Below are 8398 nucleotides of genomic sequence, written 5' to 3' on the forward strand. Positions count from 1 at the left end.
AAGTTTGGAGATGGTTTGGATGTATGAGTAGTAATTTGAATGATAAGCATGGTTCGAGCTTAATTGTTAAGTAGTTTAGTTGAATTTGGAGATGTTATAATATATGATTGGATTGAGATCCTTGAGCTTATTATGACTGAAATCAGTAGCATTGATGTGTATCTTGAGTTGTTGTTGATTGGTAGTTGGATTGATATGATTTGGAATGGTAAAAATTTGGGAAATCGCGTAAACATAGCCGTCATAATGTCCGATTTACTTTAGACTGTTTTTGCTCTTAACATCAGGACTCGAGAACTCCCTGTTAGGTTTTGACCATTGCCATGATTAGATAGTTCATGTTACGAGATTCATTTTGATATGTGGTTCGTTTGAATCCGATGTACGGTTTAGGAGAAACGACCGTTTTAAGTAATGGCGTTTCGCGACCGAACCATTACTCCTCGCCTTACTTTGAAACCTTGGTTAAGGACTTTAAATGACTATTTGGGGTATGAAACATTTATGTAAAGTGGATTAGGCAGTTGGTAAGGTACTCACGAAAGAATCGCTTTAAAATTCTTAATGGTTAATTTATTAAAAATGGTGGAGCCGAGGGTACTCGAGCGACTTAAGTAAATCGTTAAGCGCGAAAGCGAACGTTAGGACTCTAAATGGTTAAAGTCTAGTTTCTTAAGCGACCGGGGTTTAATTCCGACTTATGTTGTTGTTCATAGGTTATCGGACCCACTCTAAGCTTAAGTCTATCCGGGAGCACTCAGGAAAGTTTTCTACCCGTATAACTGTTGTGATGTATATGTGTATATGCATGATCTTGTGATAAATGCATATTTGTTATTAGCAAATTCTTGCGATATATTGGAGTATGTGATATGGTATATATGCATGCCTGTTTCGTATTCTTGATTTATATATCTGTTGGTTCAAATGCTTATTAGTTGCATAATACCTATGCTAGAGATAAGCAGTAGTTGCGTATACCCTGAGTATAGGGGACCCGAAGGTGAACCCCTTTCTAAAACCGGGAGTAGATGTTCCCGAGTATATGATATATATATATATATATTGATATGGTTTTTAAAAAATATTAATTGAATAATGTTTATTCGATAACTTCATATTATTTAATGAATATTACTAGAATATTCATTCGAGGACTTATGACTCCTTTATATTATTTAATGAATATTACTTGAATATTCATTCGAGTACTTATGACTCACTTTATATTATTTAATGAATATTAATTGAATATTCATTCGAGGACTTATGACTCGCTTTATATTATTTAATGAATATTACTTGAATATTCATTCGAGGACTTATGACTCACTTTATATTATTTAATGAATATTACTTGAATATTCATTCGAGGACTTATGACTCACTTTATATTATTTATTGAATATTATTTGAATATTCATTTGAGGACCTATGACTCTGATTATTTACTGAAATATATTCTTTATTTTATTAAAGAATAAGGTGTCGATAATCAAACTTATTTTTGATTATTCAAATAAAGATAGTACTTTCGTATAAGTATATCTTTGGTTATTTAATACTCATTTCAAGTATAAGTTTTACAACTTCTACTTCAAGTTATTTGTATAGAGATTATCCTTATGGGAATATTATTTAATAATATTCAGATATTTTCTAATATATCGGGACTGATTTACTTTATTAAATCAGCATTACTCCAAACACTCTTTAAAGTGTTTTCGAGTCTTCAAAATGATTTTTAAAGGTTAGAGCGGATCCCAAAACTCGTTTTCAAATTTAAGATCTTCCTTTTTGAAGGGGACTTGAATACTCGCTCAAAAATCTAAGGGATCCGGCTCTGTGGTGTATTTTATATTCGCAACAAGGTTGATGTTTTGATAAATGAATTGATTACTTACCCAACGTTCAGGAAGTAAGTCCATCTAATTGAGTTGGCATAAGCGACAGGCCGGGGTACGGTCTATCAAAGTGTAAGTGGTTGGGTGGCAGTCCATCAACGCGTAAGAGGCCGGGTGGCGGTCCAGCACAAGGTCTTAATACGACCAGGGTGATGACCGGTAGGGGATTCATCCATCTACTAGTAGAAAAGGTTACTTATTGGTATCTTTGCCTGATCAGCAAGATATCGGGTTTATGCCAAAATTCTTTTCTTTCCAAAATTCATTGGATATTGTAACTTTGTTCATACTTTACATGACAGAGGTTTTCAGGAAATGTATGAGAGATATATATGGATATATATATATCGGGACTTAATGAAGTATCTCGTAACTTCATTTCATTCAATAATGTTTCAAAGATTGAATCTATTCAAGTCTTATCTTGTATTCTCATCTATGTGATGGACTTTTGAAACTAATTATAACTTGAACGGTGGTAGTTCAAGTAGTATTCGGAAAGATATAAGTCTATTGGAGTATCTTGTAACTTCATCTTTTAAACTTATATCTAGTAAATGATTATCTTATGCATGTCAAAGATTTTCAGAAAAACGTTGAGACAAGGTTAGACATATGAGATCACCTTGCAACGATAGTTTTATACAGTTATTAACTGGAACTCTGTGTATATTATGCATGGAAGAGGACTTCCAAGATTTTGAAAAGTATATGTATATATATACTGAATTATTTTACGACTTGGTCGCGTTAAGATTTCAGCTTGGTTCATTTCTTCTTGACCAAGACTTTCATGAGTACTATGAGAATGCTCATATATTGTTAATTATTATACATATTATTTTGGTGGGCTTGTTGCTCACCCTTGCTTTCTTCTTTCATCACACAACATCAGATAGACAAGATGAACATGATCAAGCTCTCAATTCGCGAGCGGATAGGAAACGTTCCGCAGTTTCCTGTAGGTGTTGATGCCATTGTAGCTGAGGTAGGATCTACCAATAGGCTAGACTTTCAACTTTTGATGTACCAGACTTATGTATATTTATGAATTGTAATAATGGCAAAGAAAATGTAAATTTATTCAGAAACCCTTTTAAGGTGTAATGGAAAATAATTGTGGAATAAAATGATTCGTGTTACTTTTGGATATTCATTTCTGAGACTATAACTTGTGATGTGTGTGTTTATTGTGGGGTCACAGTACAGAGTAGTTGATTGTTTATTAAGATTGGGTGTTATTAAGGGAAATGGAACTCGTGACAACCCAAATCCCCGACCCCGGATTTGGGGGTGTTACAGCTTATTAATAACAATTATATTACATATAGTTTGGTGAGAAAGCTACAGTGCACCGATCTTTGTTTTTGCTTAAAATTCAAATTTGACCAAGTTTCAATTCTTGTTTTGCTTCATGTTTTTGTTATTATTCCAGAAATATGAGAGTAGGGGTAACAAGGTTTTTATCCCTGTTCTTGCTCGGTAAAGGGCATCTGTTGCTTCTGCTTGATCGACCGTAAATGTGGCAGAAGGAAATACCATTTTTTAATTCGTTTTGATTGACTTTACCCGACTTCTTTAGGTAATATTTTTTTTTTGAAATAAATTCGATCTTTCATTAAAAAATCAAATCCAACTCCAAAGCATGCATAAGAAAACTAGGTGGAGTGGAGTACCACTCTCCTACGTCTGACATGGAACACGTAACCTTTACAAGAACATGAGCCACGTTATTTGCAGACCTATAAAAGAAATTTACTAGCACATGATTTATGTGCTTCACAAGATGGATACAATCCATAACAATGTTACCAAACAGAGCTCGTCCTGGATTTCCATTACAGGCATCAGCGAGAACATATGAGTCTGTTTCAAAGACACAATGCTTATAACCTCGATCAATAACCCATGACAAGGCTTCCTTTAAACCAATAGCCTCTGCCTCTCTAGGCTTCCAAGCCCCTGCAATCTTCATGCATCGAGCCCCTACAAAACAACCCTGATCATCTCTGATTACAGCTGCCACCTCAATCGATCAATTCAGGAACACAACGGCATCTATATTTATCTTCATCCAACCCCGTGCCGGAGGAGTCCATACTCGATCTCTCATTTCCCCTCTGATTCTCCTATTTCTTTCCTTAGCCTATGCTTCAGTCCACTCACTAAGCAAATAACTGGCTGTATTACAAACCCCAAACACCGAGCCATTTTTGTGGTCCCAAACCCAGCTGTTACGACGACTCCAAATACTCCAACATAGCATTGCAACCTCAACACACTGATTCTGCATACCTGTCTCAAACAACCTTTGAAGGACATCACTTGGATTTTCTTCTGATGAGCAATTCACCAAATGACTTAGCCCCGTCGTTCTCCATACTGTCTTTGCAAACTCACAATAAAACATGACATGGACATCCGTTTCTACATCACGATGGCACCACGGACAATCAGCATCAATATTCACATGCTTCATAACCAGTGCTGCATTTGTTGGCAAACAACCCTTATAGAGCCTCCAAACTAAATTAGTTACTTTACCAGGCATTTTCATAGACCAAATCTTTTTCCACAATTTTGACTGTGCATTGTTACATTCTCCTTGTAATCTTCGATAGCAGCTTCTAACCGTGAACTCATCTTTGTCATCCAGTATCCAATACCAAGAATCACCCCCCGTAAATATTGATAACGGGATACGCTTAATTAAATTACTGGTTCTAGCATCAAACAAGTCATCTAATACCTCAATATCCCATTTCCTTTCTCCAAATACCATCAAGTTGTTAACCTTAGTATTGCTTAGTTGATTAAACTTCACCATACTAATATAGCCATTATCTTCATCTGAAATCCATGGATCCCGCCATACCAGCGTACTCTCACCATCACCAATCTTTATCCGAGCCCCAACTTTGACTAACTCCAATGAAGCAAAAATTCCCCTCCACACATAACTAGGATTCTGTCCTAATTTGGAATTCAAAAAACTCATAGTATTTAGCCTTCATTACTGCACTGACTAATGGGTTTCCCTCTGTAAGAAGACGCCATCCCTGCTTAGCCAACATGGCTATGTTAAATTTCTTTAATTCTTTTAACCCCAACCCTCCAAACTCCTTTGGCACACACAAATGTTTCCAAGCTAACCATTTGACACCTCTACTATTTATCCCTCCTCCCCAATAAAAAGCATTCATTTTTCTTTCGATTTCTTCAAATAGCAAATCAGGAAGTAGAAAGAGACTCATCCAAAAATTTGGTGTTGTCTGTGCCGATGAGCTTACTAAGGTCAATTTACCTGCTTTAGATAATTCTTTATTACACCACACCTGTAATTTCTTTTGTATTTTATCACTGAGGAAACCAAATGCCTCCTTTTTATTTTGACCAACATACATAGGCATGCCTAGGTATTTATCAGGTCTTTCTTTCTCATTCACCCCCAGAACTTCACAAATTTGATGTCGATCTGCTACATTCGTATTAGGACTGAATACGATATTTAATTTACCATAATTCACCATCTGCCCTGATAGTCTTTCATACTTCTCCAAAATGCTTTTCATATGCTCTGCTTCCAAATGTGTAGCTTTAAAAAATAAATAACAATCATCTGCAAAGAGCAGGTGAGTTATTTTAGGAGCACCTCTAGCCACCTTACATCCAGTTATCAAACCACTTTCTTCATACTTACGAATAATACCCGACAAACCTTCAGCACAGATAATGTATAAGTACAGGGAAAGTGGATCTCCTGTCTAATGCCATGATACGGACTTACATTTCCAAATACTTTTCCATCTCTTACAAAACTGTATATAACTGTCCTTACCAACTGCATAATGCGACTCAACCAGACCTGAGGGAAACCAAGTTTTGTCATCATCAATTCAATATACTTACATTCCAGCCTATCATAGGCTTTAGACACATCAATTTTCAGCCCAGCCATCCCATTTTTTCCTTGAGTTTTCCTGTGAATGTAGTGATTAATCTCAAAAGCGAGCAATGCATTATCAGTGAGGAGATGCCCCTCTATGAAAGCACTCTGATTATTTGAAATAATCGTATTTAGACAAGGTCTCAACCTATTTGCCATGATCTTAGATATAATTCTCATTAAAACATTGCACAGAGATATAGGTCGCAAATCAGAAACCATTTTAGGATGCTTTACATTCGGAATAAGGCAAACCAATGTCCTATTAATCTCATCAGGCAGTTCTCCTTCGTCAAAAAATTTCCGACAAAAAACGACTACATCCATACCCACCACATCCCAATATGTCTGGAAAAAGCACGGATTAAGCCCATCGATCCCTGGTGATTTTTCAGGATACATAGCAAAAACAGCCCTACGCACTTTCTCCTCTGTTATAGCCTGCATCAAGTCCTGACTTTGACCCTCTGTAATTTTCCTGAAACTAATTCTCTCGGACATTTGGTCATCTATTCCAGGGGCCATGAATCTGTCCTCAAAATATTGAATTATAGCACCCTGAATCCCTTCCTCAGTGTCTTGCCACTCTCCATTAGCATTCTTCAACTTCTTTATTTTATTGTGCTCTTTACGTACAGATGCAAATTTATGAAAATACCGAGAATTATTGTCTCCATCCTTAAGCCAATATTGTTTCGCTCTTTGACGCCAAAATATTTCTTGTTTTTCTAATAATCTCAAATAATTCCACCGAGCTTCGTTATACTTATGAACCCCATTAACATCCCTTTTTCGCTCTCAGCCTTTGCATTTCTTTTCGATAACCAACCAACCTCCTCTTCAGATTCTTTATTAAACCTCCACCCCATTCCTCCAAACGAATGCAACACATGTTTAACTTAGCCATAATATCACCCATCTCCTCACTAAGCCAACAATCTTTCACAATATTCCGACACTCTTTCTCCTGAACCCACATATTCTCAAACCTAAATCTCTTACCCTGAGGCATATAAACTTGTTTGTTTAACTGAAGACACAACGGCATATGATCTGAAGTTGATACTTCATGCACCCTGTGTTACGACCGGCATTTTATGTAATATTATTTGTGAATTGAGTATAATATTAAAGTCAAATAAAAATAAATTTAATGATTGTACGGTAGTGTGAGTGAAAATTTCTGCATTATAAATTTGCTTTGTGTAGTATATGATTTTTTTTAAAGCAAGAGTTTATTTAATTTCTTTAATTTTTGATTTATAAGGAATATTCTAAGCTTTGGAAAATTTTCTTTTAAAAGGTATTTTTGTTCACAAATTTTGAAAATAATTTTATAAAGTCTCTAAAAATCCAAGTTATTTTATGATATAAATTTTATAATTTTTGAACTTGTATTTTATTTTATAAAAATAAATCTTTTTGTTGAAATTAGCAATTTACATGAAAGCCCTTGCATGCAAATCACTCTTCTATTCTACCAAAGGGCAAAGGAGACCTTTCCAACCCCACTAACTCAATTGTTGCTAACCAAATTACCACACTAACCTTGCATGCAAAATGGCCTAACTTTAGCTAGAGGTCATTTTTTTATATTCTCACTTCCACTCATTCTTTTGTCAATCCAAAAGCATAAAACCAAAAACAGAGTGGGAGAAGTCATTTCACTCACTCCACACTCCAACACCCCACAAAATTTCTCTCCTCCCCCTCCCACATTGCTCTCGGCCGAAGGCCAAATCCCCCCCCCCCTTCCATTTTTCATTCCATTTCTCATCTTCCCTAGTGTAATTCTTTCACCTACATTTATTTTATATACTTCCCAAGAGTTTTGTGATTTGGAAGATGAAGTTTCATGATTGCATGTATAGTTTTGTGTGATCTCCAAAGAGAAACTCTTGATTCTTGTGAATTCAAGAGCTCTCTATGAGATATATTATGTATATGTGCTAACTAAGTGTTTTATGGAGATATCATACTTTAAAATCCTTTGCATGCTACTGAAATTTCATTATATATTTATGTTTAGCCATGCATGTTAGTTTTAAGACATTAAAATGATGATCAACCATGTTTTGTATGCTACTCTTTTCGAAATCATGTAGTTATGTTTAAAAATCTATAAATTCGAAATATGTGTGCTTAAAATAGATTGTTTTCATGATAAATTTCTTATTAATACTTAAAAGAAGTTATATTTCATGATTATTAAGGATGAATATTAGGTGCAAGTCGATTTTGCAAGCATTTACAACTTTATGCCTAGCCGAAATCTTGTTATGTGTTTTCCATGAGTTGCATGTTATATATTTAGTTGCATGTTGTTGTTTTTGGGCATGGATGATCTCACCCAAGTTTATTTTGAGAAAAAGGGAGTTAGTTCAGTAGAATACCATGTATAAGTCTTGGTTTAAGTACTGAGTTTTTGTTAGTTGAGTTTGTCAAGTTAAAACCTTGGAAAATGAGAGTTATAGTTTCTGCAGAAAAATCAGTATAGCACCCTGAGATTTAGAGTGAGTTTTGACCATGTCATTGGTGTGCACTTTGA

The sequence above is a fragment of the Apium graveolens genome, chromosome 9 (assembly GCF_009905375.1).
Source record: "Apium graveolens cultivar Ventura chromosome 9, ASM990537v1, whole genome shotgun sequence".
Taxonomy (NCBI): domain Eukaryota; kingdom Viridiplantae; phylum Streptophyta; class Magnoliopsida; order Apiales; family Apiaceae; genus Apium; species Apium graveolens.